We start from the raw sequence: 15,869 nt of genomic DNA on the forward strand, positions 1-15,869 counted from the left end.
GTCATTTAAAACCCTAAGGCTAACTTGGCCTACATTTAATTTGAAGTTTTAAACCTTTATTCTTGAAACTTGTTTTGAAGTGATCTGTAAAATTAATCCTAGTTTCTTGTCTGTGTGAGGTTTTGGGGTAAAAAAAAAAACAACTCATGGCTTGCCTTCAAAATGTCAACTTTTATGAGGACTATTTTATACTCTAATGACCATATACGAATGTGTACTCATAGTTTGAACTTAAGTCTCTTGTTAGAATTTGCAGGAGTTGAAAACTTAGGTGTCCTGGAGCGCCTGGGTGGCTCATTCGTTAAGCGTCTGCCTTCTGCTCAGGTCATGGTCCCAGGGTCTTGGGATCGAGCTGCGCGTCGGGCTCCCTGCTCCGCGGGAAGCCTGCTTCTCCCTCTCCCACTCCCCCTGCTTGTGTTCCCTCTTTTGCTGTGTCTCTCTCTGTCAAATAAATAAAATCTAAAAAAAAAAAAAAAAGGAAACTTAGGTGTACTGACTATTAGTCCTGGCCTCCTTATTTTCCAGCTTTCTAGATTTGAGCGCATTACTCCACCTCTCAGAGTCTCTAGACTCTTACCGGGTGATGATAGTAGGTGTTTCATCGCATGGCTGTGAGAATTAAGTAAAGTGGTATACATCAAGTGCCTAACGTGCTGCCTAGCACATTGTGTGGAGAAATACTGATTTTACTACTGGCTACTCTTACTGATTACCAACTGCTGCTGATACTGCTTGCTCTCTTGAATCTTCCTCTCATGGCTCCCTAACACCTGCTCTCACCTTGTTCTCCAGTTTCACTGACACAGAGGCTCTCTTTTACCTGCTGCTTCATTTATCCGCCTGTTCAGTGTTGGAATCGCTTGGAGTATGACGAGTGGGCTTTATCTTACTTGACTTTATGTTCTCTGAGGATGATCTCATGCACAGCCAGGATTTCCACGCTCACTTGTTTGCTGATGGCTTCTGTATGGTTATCTCCAACCCAGATCTCTCTTCTGGGCTTCTGAAGGCGCTTCTCCTGCTACATGGCAGATTAGGGGACCCAGTGCCAGACGGGCAGGTAAAGATCAGTTGGGAAATGAATACCGTTGATTCGGAGCCAGCTTTTATTGGTTAATTGATAAGAATATGTGGAAATCCAACATTTAATTAAAATGTAGGTGTTTTATACTTTCTGTTTTTTAAAACTTGATATTGGCATGTCACACTGTAATACAAATACATTTTGGTCAGGTGTTCCCTTTTCTGCAACTCCTGGTTAAAATGATGCCTCTAGAATTATTTGTTTTGGAAAATCTAGTTTTCTGAATTGCTGAGATTGTACCCAGCTCAGCACTAAATGGTTTCTTTAAGATGGACATCTTTCCAGATTTATTTTATGCTCTGATTTAATTTGATGATCAACAGTGATATATACAGTACTAACTTGCATGGTGCCTTGTTAGGCTACCTGCTCTTTTTTTACATTTTATGTTTTATTTTTTGATAGATGATGCTTATCACCCTTGTAGCTCTCTGCTGCGGACATCACTGCACCTTTATTATGAGACTACTGTGGCTTTCCAGTCATTTTAATAAGGTACTAACTTGTTTTGTTAAAATGGGGTTTATTAACCAATCATTCCTTAATGCCTTAGCCATTTTTTTTTGCTATTTTTTTTTTTAATTGTGAGGTGTATACTACATGAGGACGAGTGTATAAAATGTGCGTTATGGTTTAAAGAACAATATTGAAGGAACAACTAAGTACCCAGCTTCCAGATTAAGAAAACAGTATCATTTTCTTAGAAGCTCCCCATGTGCTCCTTCTCTGTTGTTTCCTTCTCTCTCGGCCTCAGGGATAAGCCCATAATGTTTCCTTGCTCTTCCTTACAGGTTAGCCACCACATTGTTATTTTGCATAAAATAATTTGTTGTTTTGAAAAATTGAGTGACTTAGATATAAACCTAGCTGTGTAAGAGAAGGGCAGTGTTGTCACTGTAGTCTCCCTAATTAGAGACTGAACTGAACCTCTGGGTCATGGCTGGGCTTCATTATCCCTGGGAGTTTACAGAGCCCCTTCTGGGGATGGTGGGCAAGGTCACGAACGAGTCCTGGGAAGCTTAGGGCTTACTGTAGTCAGAACAGGGCTGTTGTGTGGATCATGTGTTAGATGCCTGGCAGAAATATGGAAAGGGGATGAACGCTTCTCTGTTTTCTGTTTCAGCATTCCCCGCACCAACCCCAGCTTTCCAAAGTAGACCGCAGTAGCCATTGCAGGGTAAAAGGAATGTCCTCAGTGGATAAAGGCATCAAAGTGGGATTGGGAGTTGGTGTTGGGGGGCAGTAGAGACTACCAGCTTGTGGTTAGGACTAGCCAAGTACATATAAGAGTCTGGGTCAGGCTCACCTGAGCATTTTGTGTTCAGGTGAAAAGATGGTTTAAAGCAGAGTTGTTGAGGGGGTGTGGTTTGTGGTAACAGTCCACACATGTCTATCTCTTGAGTCACATTGCTGAAATTTGGATCACTTCCCTCTTTAATTGTATAGCTCTCATCCTGGGATCAGTCTTCATTGTGTTCTGAGGATGGCATTTGCTTCTTACTTCTGTTGGATCTCACGCTTCCTGTATCCCACATTTCCCTCTTTCTTAGATTACTTTTTTGTTTTGGTGGAGCACCACCTCCAGTATCTTTTGAGTGAAGTCTGCATGGCAGATGCAGTTTTTGAGATCTTTTTTCAGAGTTTTTTTTTTTTTTTTTTTTTTTTTTAAGGATTTTATTTATTTATTTGACAGAGAGAGACAGCTAGAGAGGGAACACAAGCAGGGGGAGTGGGAGAGGGAGAAGCAGGCTTCCCACCGAGCAGGGAGCCCGATGTGGGGCTCGATCCCAGGACCCTGGGATCATGGCCCGAGTCGAAGGCAGACGCTTAACGACTGAGCCACCCAGGCGCCCCGAGATCTTATATATAAAAATTTCTTATTCTACCCTCAGTTTTAGAATGATAGGTTGGAGAATTCTTGGTTGAAAATCACTTTCGTCAGTAATTTGAAGGTACCATGCCGTTGTCTTGCTTCCAGTATTGTTAAGAAGTTAAAAAGCCATTCTGCTTCCTACTTCTTTGATGTGATCTTGTAGTTTTTCTTTGCTCTTTGTGAGAATTTCTCTTTTCCCCATTGTTTTGAAGTTTCACAATGATATGCCTAGGTGGAGATCAATTTTCTTCCATTGTCCTGGGTGCTCAGTGGGTCCTTTTTAACCGAGAAACTGATTTCTTTCAGTTCTGAGTTTTCCAGAATAATTTATAATATTGTCCCCTTCATTTTTTCTGTCTGTCCTTTCTGGGATTCCTCTCATTTGGAGGTTGTACCTCCTGGACTGGCCCTCTGTTCCTTTTCTTTTCTTTTGCATTTCTTTGACGTTTTTGCTCTACTTTCTAGGAGACTTCTTTAACTTCATCCTCCAACTCTTTGTTTTTTTATTATCATTTTGTTAATTTTTAAGAGTTATTTTTTCCTTCTTTTCATAGCACCCTGTTCTTGTTTTAATAGATGCAATATTTTTACCATATCTCTGAAAATTGTAATGAGGTTTTTTTTTTTTTTTTTGGAATTTCCTTCTCTTTTTATATAGTCTTTGTTTTCCCTGTTCTGCTTTTATTTGCCTTATGATTGTTTTGATTTCTAACTTCTCTGTTGAAGTCTTTCTGTAGATGACCATTAATCTTACATATGTGCTTACAGTACAAGCCAGCAGGCTAAGGTAAAATGTTGGCTGAAAGTGCTGAGCCTGTGGGTGGTACATGTTAACTTGGAGTGTCACTGAGGGGTGATCTGCTTGAGCTCTTTTTTGGGTCACCTTTCATGGTTAGTATCTTTAGAGAACTCCTCCTGGATTGATGAGATTTCCTAGAGAAGATTTCTTCAATTCCTTACTTGACTTTTAGTTGTTGCTTTTCTTCCTTTTCCTCTTCTCTCATTTTCTGTCCAGTTTGCTCTGGGCTAGAGAATTGGGGAAAAATCTTGATTAGGATTGTTTGAAATGAGAACAGTTAGATTCTGAGTAACAGCCTAAGGGACTGGACTGTGCATAAAAATGCTTTAAATGTGTGGATTTTTTGGCATCTGTTTCGGTGACCCAGAAACATGTTTTTATTTATTTTGTATTCTTGGGTGTATTTTGGAAACCTGATGTATTCATGTAACAGAATTCTAAATAGATGAAGTATTAATGCAGATTGTTCTGGAGCAATTTTTTTTCATAGCCATTTCAGTTGATCCAGTACGTGTACTTATCTAGTTGATTATAAAATGATTTATTCATTAATTTGTTCTCTAATCTTACCAGTTATTGAAGGAAAAATACTGATCCATAATGATCATAATCTTCCTTTTATTTTTTTTGCAGTAGAACAGTTTGTTTTAACTTCTTACCATTATTGTAGGAAATCCACAAGCTCTCAAAAGCAATGGGAGACTGAGAAATATTTCTTACTTTTGATGTTTTCCAAGGTTCATATCATGAGTTCCTGTTGATTTACAGACATTCTGAAATTTAAAGTATTCTGCAGCCGTTTTAGCTTCTTATTCTTGCTTGTTGTTTTGACTTCCCTTATCAGAGGTGTTTCTTTTATAACTTTTTTATTACAGTTGAAATTTAGTGATAGACAAACCTTTAACAAAAATTCCATTTATCCATAAGCTCACTGTCATTTGGTTATTCTGATTAAACATATGAATGTTATAATTAGGGTTTATTTAGTCACTGCCATTAAAACAAACCTATGAGGTGAAAATTCAGTGTACACAAGGATCATTAATTGAGGATTGCTTCTTCAGAGAGTTTAAACATTAATTGTTTTAATTAAAATTTTTTACAAAATGTTTTCATAAGATGATTTATTTTTAATAGCACTTCTGACACAGTTAAAACATGATCACATATACAAAGTGTGGATTCACGTACACTTTTATAACTACATATTTTATGTAAGCAAACCACTTCTGTTTCTTAACAAATGAAAGGGACTTTTGTTAGAATCAGCTCCAGCTTCTGATTTTCTGAATGACCTTGAGGACATTGTTTACTTGTTCTATATAATACACTTTTCCTGGCTATAGAACTAAGATGAAGATGTTAATCCTGATCCTACCAAATCATTGCAGTATTGTAGGGATTAATGAACTCATGTTTGTAAAATATTTTGTTCTTCGTAAAATTGGAATTACCTAAATAGATGATATTATCATTAATATTATGTATTATGTTCAGCACAGTGGACTAGATAGTAATGCCATTGTATCACCTAATGTTTTAGATGTCTTTTAATTAAAATTACATGGAGATACTGGTATGCTTTCTGCAATCTTGTCTTTCCCTGCAAACAGTAAGTGAATATTAACATGAAACATTTAAATCATACATATTTACGAGGTTCTTAAGAATTTATCAGCTCCAGGGCGCCTGGGTGGCTCAGTCAGTTAAGCATCTGTCTGCCTTCGGCTCAGGTCATGATCCCAGAGTCCTGGGATTGAGTCCTGCATTGGACTCCATGCTCCACAGGGAGCTTGCTTCTCCCTCTGCCTCTCTCTCTCTCTCTCTTTCTCCCCCTCCCTGTCTCTCATGAATAAATAAAATCTTTTTAAAAAAAGAATTTATCAGCTCCAGGGAAAAAGAGGGAGTAAAAAAATATTCATTAAGACTCAGGAACTCCAGCAATCATATTTGGAAGAATTGGGTTATCTGTTTTATGGTATTCATAATATTTCATAATATTCATTTTCAGCCAGTGATGATTGAGTCTTGTCAAACATAGTATACAGCAGAGAACAATCTACGAGTGAAATTGAGGAAAAACAACTACATTTACAATAGCATTGAAAAGAGTGAAATCAGGGGTGCCTGGGAGCTCAGTTGATTAAACGGCTGCCTTCGGCTCAGGTCATGATTTCCAGGTCCTGGGATTGAACCCCATATTGGGCTTCCTGCTCAGCAGGGAGTCTGCTTCTCTCTCTCTCTCTCTCTGCCCCTCCCCATCACTCATTCTCTCTCTCTCTCAAATGAATAAATAAAATCTTAAAAAAAAAAAAAAAGTGAAATCTTGAGAATAAAAATGAAGTGCAAGACTGGTACATTGAAAATTACAAAACATTGTTAAAAGAAATCAAAGAAGATCTAAATAAACAAAAGACAAGAAATGTTTATAGATTGGAAGACTTAATATTATTAGATGGCATTATTCCCCAAATTGATCTTATACCAATTCGTATAAAAATCCCCACTGAATCTTTGCATTGATGTTGCTGCAGAATTCAACCAGCTGATCCTAAAATCACATAGAAATACAGGGGATCCAGAATAACCAAACAATATTGCAAAAGAAAATCAAAGCTGGAGGATTCATACTTCTCACTTTGAACACTCCAGAGGTATAGTTATCAAGACAGTATGGTACTGGCATGAAGGAAGGTGTCTAGATCAAGGGATAGAATTCAAAGTCCAGAAATAAGCCCTCACATTTATACTCATTTGATTTTGAACCAAAGTGCCAGGACAATTAAATTGAGAAAAAACGAGTGTTTGTAGCTAGTTGTGCTGGGACAACTGGATTTGCATGTGAAGAGAATGTCTGGGCCCTACCTCACGCTTGCACAGAATTTAAAGTTTTTTTTATAGCTAAACCTGTAAAATTCTTGGAAGGAAACATAGGAGTCAATTTTGAGACCTTGGGTTAGATAATAGTTTCTTAGGTATTATGCTAAAAGCACCTTGCATAATAGTATAAATAAATATAAAAAAGGCAAAGTTTCAAGTGGTGATACACTAGATTTTTGGGGGATTTTTTAAAATATGATAAGTCTCTTTGGCTATTAGAGGAATTTTCCTTAAAATATACAGATTGTATATACTTGAAAATAAGTAGAATCAGTTTTTTTCACATTTTTTAATTTCTTTAAAAGAAAAATGGAGAGTTAAAGCAAAAACACAAACTGCTGTAACGCTTGTAACATATAATCAAGATAAGAGATGATAACAGCACAAAAGGCAAGAAGGGGAAATGAAAGAATACTCCTTTAGTGTCTTATCTTTCACATGAAGGAAGAGATTATTATTTAAAGACAGACAATAAATATGTGTATTGTAAACCCTAGAGCAATCAGTAAAAATCAAAAAGGTTTAGTTAGTAAAGCAAAAGAGAGAGAACAGGTTATACTTAAAAACAATGCATAGGAAGTTAAGAAAAAAGGAAAATTTCTACTTATTTTCAAGTATATACAATCTGTATATTTTAAGGAAAATTCCTCTAATAGCCAAAGAGACTTATCATATTTTAAAAAATCCCCCAAAAATCTAGTGTATCACCACTTGAAACTTTGCCTTTTTTATATTTATTTATACTATTATGCAAGGCATATAAAAAGTACTCAATAAATACTCTTGCCTTTTGTGCTGTTATCATTTCTTATCTTGATTATATGTTACAAGCGTTACAGCAGTTTGTGTTTTTGCTTTAACTCTCCATTTTTCTTTTAAAGAAATTAAAAAATGTGAAAAAAACTGATTTTTGTTCATCCATGTTTACCACTTAGGATGCTTTTATTCCTTTCTGTAGGTATAGGTTTGCATCTTGTAACATTGTCCTTTTGCCTGAAGACGCTTTTTAAATTTTTCTGGCAGCTCACGTCTTTTGAAAACAAATTCTCTAAGCATTTCTTTGTTTGCAAACCAGTTTTGGTTCTATTTTTAAATGACATTTTCAGTGGATATAGAATTCCAATGTGACGGTTTTATTTTTTCCTGTAAGAAAAGAAGTACTTCCATTGTCTTCTGACTTGTATGGTTGCTGGTGAAAAGTCAATAATAACTCTTATCTATTCCCTGTGTATAATTTATCTTGTTTTTCTCTTCTGGCTGCTTGTAAGCATTTCTGTTTGTCACTTGTCTTTAAGGAATTTCATTATGATGTGACTTGGTGTGTTGTCTTGGTTTTTATTCTGTTTGGGGTTTATCAGCCTTTGGGATATATGGGCTTATATTTTTAACTAATTTGCTAAAATTTAAGTGTTATATTTTCATATCATTCTCCTTCTTCCAGAGCTCCAATCACATGTATAGTATATTTGATTTCTCTGTTTACCCAGATTATTTCTTTCAGGCTTGTTTATCTCCATGCTTCAGTGTGTTCACTTTCTATTGCCCTGTCTTCAATCTCACTGATCTTTTCTTCTCCTGTGTTTATGTACTTGTAAGCACATCCAGTGACTTTTTTATTTCATTTCATTTTTCAACTCTAGATGTTTTCCCCCTATATTTTCATCTGTATTCATTATGTTTCTTGTTTTTCTTTAAGTCCTCAAATATATTTATGCGTTCATTTGAAGTCCTTGTCTATTAATTCCATCATCTGTCATTGCTGCATCCGTTTATATTGCCTGATTTTTCTCCTGATTAAGAGTTGCATCTTCTTTAAAAAAAAGTAGGTCTTTTTATTCTGGCAGCAAGTTACATTACATGTCTATAACCTTTGTTTTGTCAAGTTTGTCTTTTGTGTCCTGTTGGTGGGCAAACTTTACTTGTTTACTTGGGTGAGTCTTTACTATGGCATTTGTTTAGCTTAATTATTTTATTTTATTTTTTAAGTAGGCTTCATGCCCAGTGTAGAGCCCAGCTTGGGGCTTGAACTCATGATCCTGAGATCAAGACCTGAGCTGAGATCAAGAGTCAGATGCTTAACTGACTGAGCCACCCAAGTGCACCTGTTTACCTTAACTCTAATGCACGGTCTTCGGGTCTCTGGTGAGTGCCCCAGGTGTTGAAGGAGGTTCCTTTGGGGCTCTGATATCTTCTAGCTGGGCACACTCCAGTCACCCTTCTTGGTTTTTGCCTTGTTTCTTGGAATCTCACCCTATACATACACGGTTTTGTATTCAGACAGAGAGTCAAGGAGACTCATTTGTAGATTTCTGGACTTTTCCATAGAACTCCTCCTTTTTAATATTCTGCCCCATCAACTCCTCTCATCCCTGTGTTCTCAGCAGAGCTGATCTGTCTCCAAGTCACTTCCCCTAGACTGCACCCTTCTCTTCTCTTACCATGAGACTCTCCACTTGATGTCACAGGGCAGGCTTACACAGGACAGGTATTCTCTGCCACTGGCCCTGTGTAGGATTTCTGTAAGAAAAGGAAAAAAGCACAGAGAGCCCTGGAATACACATAGAAAATGAGCGTTTAGAGGCTAAATTTTAGAGAAAAGAATGAGTTAGATCAGTGGTTCTCAACTCAGGCTACATGTGAGGATCAGGACCTCTGGCGGGAGTGGGCCCATAGTTTTCAAAGCTCCCCATGTGACTTGAAGTACAGCTGTGGCTGAGAAGAACTGCTGCTGTAGAGCTGACCAGGGGCTCAGTTACAGTCTTGTTCCCCTAGGTTCTCTTAAGAGACAGCCAGTGCTTGGACCTGTTTTGTTGTTTTTTTTTTTAGCGGCAGCTTAGTTCACCTTTGCAAACCACTTTGTGCTGCTAGTCACCAGGGGAAGGGAAGAGCAGGGCACAAAGTGATGAGAAAGTCAGTGTCTCTCAGGCGGTTTGAGATTTCATAGGGAAGCAGTGCTGAATACTCAAATTGTAACTGATACGCTCAAAAAATTCTGTTGTCAGAAGAGGTGTCACTGATAATATCTTGGCTGCTCAAAGTTCAAAGTTTTCCCTTTGCTGGCACGGCAGTGTTTGATTATGTCACGTGACAGTATTTCAGTTGGCTGTGGATACTCAGATTTTTGTTTTTATTTTTTTCCTTTAAAGATTTATTTATTTACTTTTGAGAGAGAGAGTCCATGCGAGAGGGAAGAGGGGCAGAGAGAGAGGGAGAAAGAGAATCCCAAGCCGACTCAATGCTGAGCACAGAGCCCAACATGGGGCTAGATCCCTTGACCCCAAGATCATAACCCGACCCAAAACCAAGTCAGACGCTTAACCAGCTGAGCCATCCAGGCACCCCTCAGATTTGGCTTCTAAGAAGGAAGACATGGCAGATGGAGGATTACATGAAGAATTGAAGGATAATGAGAGGCTAGCTTTGGGGAAGGAATGTCTTTATTTCTCTTTTCCAACATTCTTTTCAGGTATTCTGGTGCATGTTTTTCTCCACCATGAGGATAGTTTTCTGATATATGACGATAATCACTTTTAGCAGTACACACATTAAGTGTCACTGGTGTTAAAAGGGAGATGTGTAACATACTACATTTATTTTTAGGCACATTTCCCATGCATGGTAAGCATGTGCACCATGGTAAATGTACCACTTTTTTCACTTATTTAGTACACATTTATTTAGCATGTACTATGTTCCAGTTAAATTCTAGATGCTTGGGAGACATCAGTGAACCAAATGGGCAAAAACTCCTACCCTTTTTGAGCTTTTACTTAGTAGCAGCATTCAGAGGGGACAAAGACTAAATAGTAAACATAACAAAGATATTACACAGTATGGCATAAGGCAAGGAATGCTGTGAGGAAAGAAAAGAGCAGGGGATAAGTGATGGGGTGAGTGGCCTGGAGTTTTCAGGGTAGTGGTTGAGGAGTGCATCATGAGGATGGTGATATTGAGCAAAGACTTGAGAGGAGTGCGGGTGTGTGCAATGCAGTTTCTCAGGGAAGTGTTGTGGTGAGTGCAAATGTTGGCAGAGCAATGTTCAGCAGGTTCCCAGGAGTACCTGGCAGTCTATGGGCTGCAGACAACTGTGAAGAAAACTCAGCTGGAGAGATAACAGGGGCTTGGCCATCAGTGCCTGTGTAAGGATTTTGGTTTTACTTTGCATCAGATAGGAAGCCATCAAAACAAGAAGTAACGGGACTAACAGGAAAGGGCCACGGTGGCTGCTCTGTTCAGGAGATCCATGCTGCGGCTGAAAGCTGGGGCCCAGGGCCAGGGCTAGTGCAGTAATCCAGGCAGAAGAGGGGGTGGGGCCAGGACGACAGGGACGTCTCTGAGGGTAGAGCCCACTGGCTTCTGTGATGGACTCCTGATCTGAAAAGAGGAGTAGAGAGTGACTCCATGCTGCACTCATTTCTACCGAAGTCCACCATAGGCAGCATCTGTTAATTTAATACAGTGATTGCAAATTTTATTTCTTTTGCTTTTTGGGCATTTATAACATAATTTACTATATTCTGAAAATCATACTATATTTAGATTATTCTTCTCATTTGCAGAGTGATAATATCTTTACCTATTTATATATTCAAGATTTCACATTTGATTTCAGGGATAAAGATTTTAAATAAAAATGTAGTTCAAAAGTAATTTCAGTTCCTCGGACTTAAATTATTTAAAATTCAGTAAGTAGATTATTTGGGTCATTTTACTTCGCTTAGTGCTTTACATTAAAATTTTCCTGTTTAATGATCACTTAACTAATAAGTAAAATTTGCTAATCAAATTGTCAGACTTTGTTAAATGGCTTGTTGAAATGTTTATTTAACAGTTATTCCTGACTTTTTAACATGGTGGAATGCCTTCTAATCCAGTTTTTTCCTGGTAATTGTGATACGTGGCAGTAGTTAACAATTATTTTTAAAAATTCTTTATTATAAAAATGAGCTCTTTGTAGACAATTAGTAAAACATAAGAAGTTTAAAGAAGCAAAAAACAGAAAAAAAATCAGCCATAATTTTACCCTCCCGAGACAACTACTCTTAATGGTATTATTTCCTTTCAGTCTTTATTTCCATGCTTATTTGTATGAATAGTTGACATTTGGGGTAAATAAAATTTTGTTATCTCCCCCACCCCAACCCCCCACTTAAGATCACAGTAAAAGCTTTTCTTCTTGCTTTGTTAGAAATGCATCCTGTCATCCTAAGAGCTGAATGATGTAATGAGATTTAATGTTTACCTATTAGAAATTTTGGTTATCTTCACCTCTAAAAAATTATTTATAGCATTGCATTAAAATAATGGTGCATAAAAATCTTCCTGGTATTTTGGATTATTTTCTTAGAGTACATTCCCAGAAGTTAAGTGACTTGTTTGGAGAGTAGAAACATTTTGATGGTCTTTATACATATTATGGTGTTGCTTTCCAATAATTATGCTAATAAAAATAATAGTAGTTAACATGACTGAGTTCTTAGTTGTGTCAGGCACTGCTCTTAGTGCTTTTGATGTTTCATCTTGCTAAATCTTCCCAACAGCCCTATATGGTGGGGCATGTGCTTTATTCCTGCTTTACTGCTAGAAAAACTGAGCCCAGAAGAATGATAAAGGTGGACCCAGGATTCGCGTGGTCTGTCTCCTTCTGCATCTACTCAGCTGTGTTGCTTTGCAGGGCATGCAAGCACCCTATCAGTTCAATCCTAGGTAGCTACTATTGTAAAGTTCCCATTTAAAAATCTCATAATTTTACTAAGACATGGATTCTTGTTTGGGTTTACTTGTCTTTGAATATTAATGAAAAGTTATTTAAGTACTTATTAGCCCTTTGTATTTCTTATTTTGGCATTGTCTTTTCATGTTCTGAAATTGTTATTAACTTGCTGTGAACTCTTTATACATTAAGGAAATTAGCTATATTGTGTCAAATTTTTTTTTTAAAGGAAACTTTTTTTTTTTTTAAGATTTTATTTATTTATTTGGCAGAGAGAGACACAGAGGGAACACAAGCAGGGGGGGTGGGAGAGGGAGAAGCAGGCTCCCCACTGAGCAGGGAGCCAGATGCGGGGCTCGATCCCAGGACCCTGGGATCATGACCTGAGCCGAAGGCAGACGCCCAACCATCTGAGCCACCCAGGCGCCCCTATATTGTGTCAAATTTGTTACAGATATTTTGTCTAGGTTTGTGGTTTGCTTTTTATTGTAAGCTGGCTTTGATTGCAGATTTTGAGTTTGGTAGAAAATATGGTCAAAGTAGATTAATTTGTTTCCTTTATGATTTCTTCTGTTGCTTTGAAATGTAGAAACATCATCCAGAAAGTTGATATTTATATCTGCACCTTCCCTTAATTATGAGATTTTTGTTTGGAATTGTGTTAAACTTATAAGTCAGTTTGGGAATAACTGACATTTAAAAAAATAGTCTTTCCCATACACAGCAAATCTCTTTATTCCAATCTTTGTCACTTTTAGTGTCTCTTAATGAAGACTTAAGAGTCATGTGGCTAAAAGAGTTATGGCAAACAATATAAAGAAAATACTAGTATTTTAGAAATGAAAAGGAAGAAGCAGGACAAGAGAGGTTATCTGTTTCAGAGGAAATGTCTACAGACTCACTGTCTGATGGAGTTTGTATGTTTTTACTCTAATTTCCAAGAACAATATTTTTTTTTCTGTGAGAGATTTCTAGTAGACATTGCTGCATCTCATAAATTGAATATGGTGCATAATTTTCTGTTGTGTCTTGGGTTTGTTTTTATGTGTTTATGTATTCTGTTAATGAAACAAGGGAAAATATGTAGTTAAAACTTACAAATATATTTGTTGGAAATTTACATACCCATCAGAGTAGCTTTAGTTTCCCTTGCCTAAGAAATGCACGTGGCTTAAACAAGGGAGAGGTTTATTTCTCAAATTTTGAGAGGTAGGTGGTCCAGGACTGATGTGGTGAGTCCATCATCACTCGGACTCAGTTTCCATGGGACTCACTGCTTTACCTTCCACAGTGTGCCTCTTAGGTGGTTCTAGGTGGGTGCTGTTGTTCAGCTCTCGTGTGTCTCCGCACGCAGGAGGGAGGGGAGCCAAGGGACATAGGACAAATGACATATGTTCAGCTTTGTTTGAAGGTTTCTGAAAGTTGCTTCGCAGTACTGAACACTGCGTCTTGTTGGCCAGAACTGTAGGCCCATGGGACAAGATAAAATATCTTGTGCCCAGCTGAAAATCAGGAGTTGTATTACTAAAGAGAAATGGGAGAATGGATACTGAACTAGTTAATTAGCTATCTCTGCTCCACCTCATTTTTATTTATTTAAGTTTATATCTGTCTCTGCCTCTCTCTCTCTCTAGCATTTATTTTATGTATAATTAAAGGAAAGGCAACATTTCTAATATTAATTAGAAAAATAATTCCTTATGCTATTTCACCCCTGAGTGCAAAGTTTTTATGATGAGACATTATTGGGCTTGGAAAGTACCTTTGGCACTGTTTAACCTTGACGTCACCCAGTGTATTCTGTGGGCAGAGGGGGTGGGTGAGAGAAGGGAGAGGCTGAACTTGTTTGGGAGGAGGCCAGACCTGGAGGTGCAGTGACTTCTCATTCTGCTCTGTTGTGAAAGTGAGCATGTCTTGGACTGAGAGTTGTCTCTTACCCTCTTGGGACCATCCTGAGAAATAGTCCCATAGGAGGAAAGACTTTTGTATTTTAGGAAAAGAACATTCTTTATTGTGTCTAAATTGATTTTATAAAGAGAGGTATCTCTGACTGGCAAGATTCTTGAGGGCAAATATTGCATCCTTATGAATTGCTTGGCACAGATCCATGTACATAAGGCCCTTAATAATGTTTCTAAGGGCAGCGATATGATAATGGCAGGACTGAAACTATATTTAACTCATAGTTTCAACTCTACTTGTAACTTCATGAATGATTACATTTAAAAATACGTACTGTGTAGTTAAATCCTAGGTAATTTATGCTCAGAATTGTGTTTTTGATAAAATTGTGTCCTCTATAACATAGAATGTATTCTTTTTTTTTTTTTTTAAAGATTTTATTTATTTATTTGAGAGAGAGAATGAGATAGAGAGCATGAGAGGGGTGAGGGTCAGAGAGAGAGGCAGACTCCCTGCTGAGCAGGGAGCCCGACGTGGGACTTGATCCCGGGACTCCAGGATCATGACCTGAGCCGAAGGCAGTCGCTTAACCAACTGAGCCACCCAGGCGCCCCATAGAATGTATTCTTAAAATGCTCAGATTTTTCTTGACTTCCAAGACCTAGAACTGAAACAATGGGTAACTTTCTTGTTTTCATATTTGAGTGTTATTTCAGATTGTGTAAGGGTTTAGCCAAAGAAAAACATTGATGTAAATTTTGCTTTGTACGTTTTGCACTGTTTTTCAACTCACTTGACTTTATAAATCTCTTGATTTTCCAATTACAAGTTATAGTTGGCCCTAAAACAACATGGGTTTGAACTGCTGGGTCCACTTATATGTGAGTTTTTTTTGATAGAATACAGTACTATAAATGTATTTTCTCTTCATCTTTATGGTTTTCTTAACACTTTTTTTTCTCTAGCTTACTTTATTGTGGGAATACAGCATGTAATACATATACAGAATATGTGTTAACCAACTGTTTATGTTATCGGTAAGGCTTCTGGTCAAGTTTTGGGGGAGTCAGATGGTATACTTGGATTTTTTACTATGTGGGGATTGACAGCCCAACCCCTGCATTGTTCAAGGATCGACTGTACTTGAAATTACAAATGCATCAGTATTATAGTCTCAGAGATGTAAATCACCTTATTTTGATCAATTTTTGAAAATTGAAACAAAGCTAATGAAAAATAGTCTTCACTATGTATGAAGTTTAGCTGAAATTTTTCATTTTTGATCTTTAAAAATGTTCATGTAGTATAATTTGAAGGGCTTTCTACACATGTAATTATTTCATTATTAATTGTTATTTTATACTTAGATGAGAACTAAAGTATTAAGTCTTTAATGCAAAAACTTGAAAAAGTGCAAGAAAATTTTAGAACTCCTTTGTTCTTTTAACTTGAAGATATTTTCTTGTTTTGGTCCACTTTCAAAATAGGCACACACATTTATTTATATACCTATATAATGTATATTATATAATATTATGCAGGTTGTACATATGTATTTTTTATGTATTATGTAATATGTAATATATGCATACTGCATATACCGTACGTTATGTATTAT

General features: G+C 37.2%; 1 protein-coding gene across 1 annotated transcript in view; it reads left to right on the top strand.

Annotated features, from left to right (window-relative positions):
- The first annotated feature begins 431 nt into the window (after window positions 1-431).
- SDK1 (sidekick cell adhesion molecule 1) overlaps window positions 432-15,869 on the top strand; it is a 616,964-nt gene continuing 601,526 nt past the window's right edge. Inside the window, exon 1 of the mRNA XM_034988284.1 lies at window positions 432-1,579. The gene's annotated coding sequence lies outside the window, so the exon portion shown is untranslated. The remainder of the gene's footprint in view (window positions 1,580-15,869) is intronic.

This window comes from Mirounga leonina, unplaced genomic scaffold (assembly GCF_011800145.1).
Source record: "Mirounga leonina isolate KUSES-001 unplaced genomic scaffold, KU_Mleo_1.0 Mir_454, whole genome shotgun sequence".
Classification (NCBI taxonomy): domain Eukaryota; kingdom Metazoa; phylum Chordata; class Mammalia; order Carnivora; family Phocidae; genus Mirounga; species Mirounga leonina.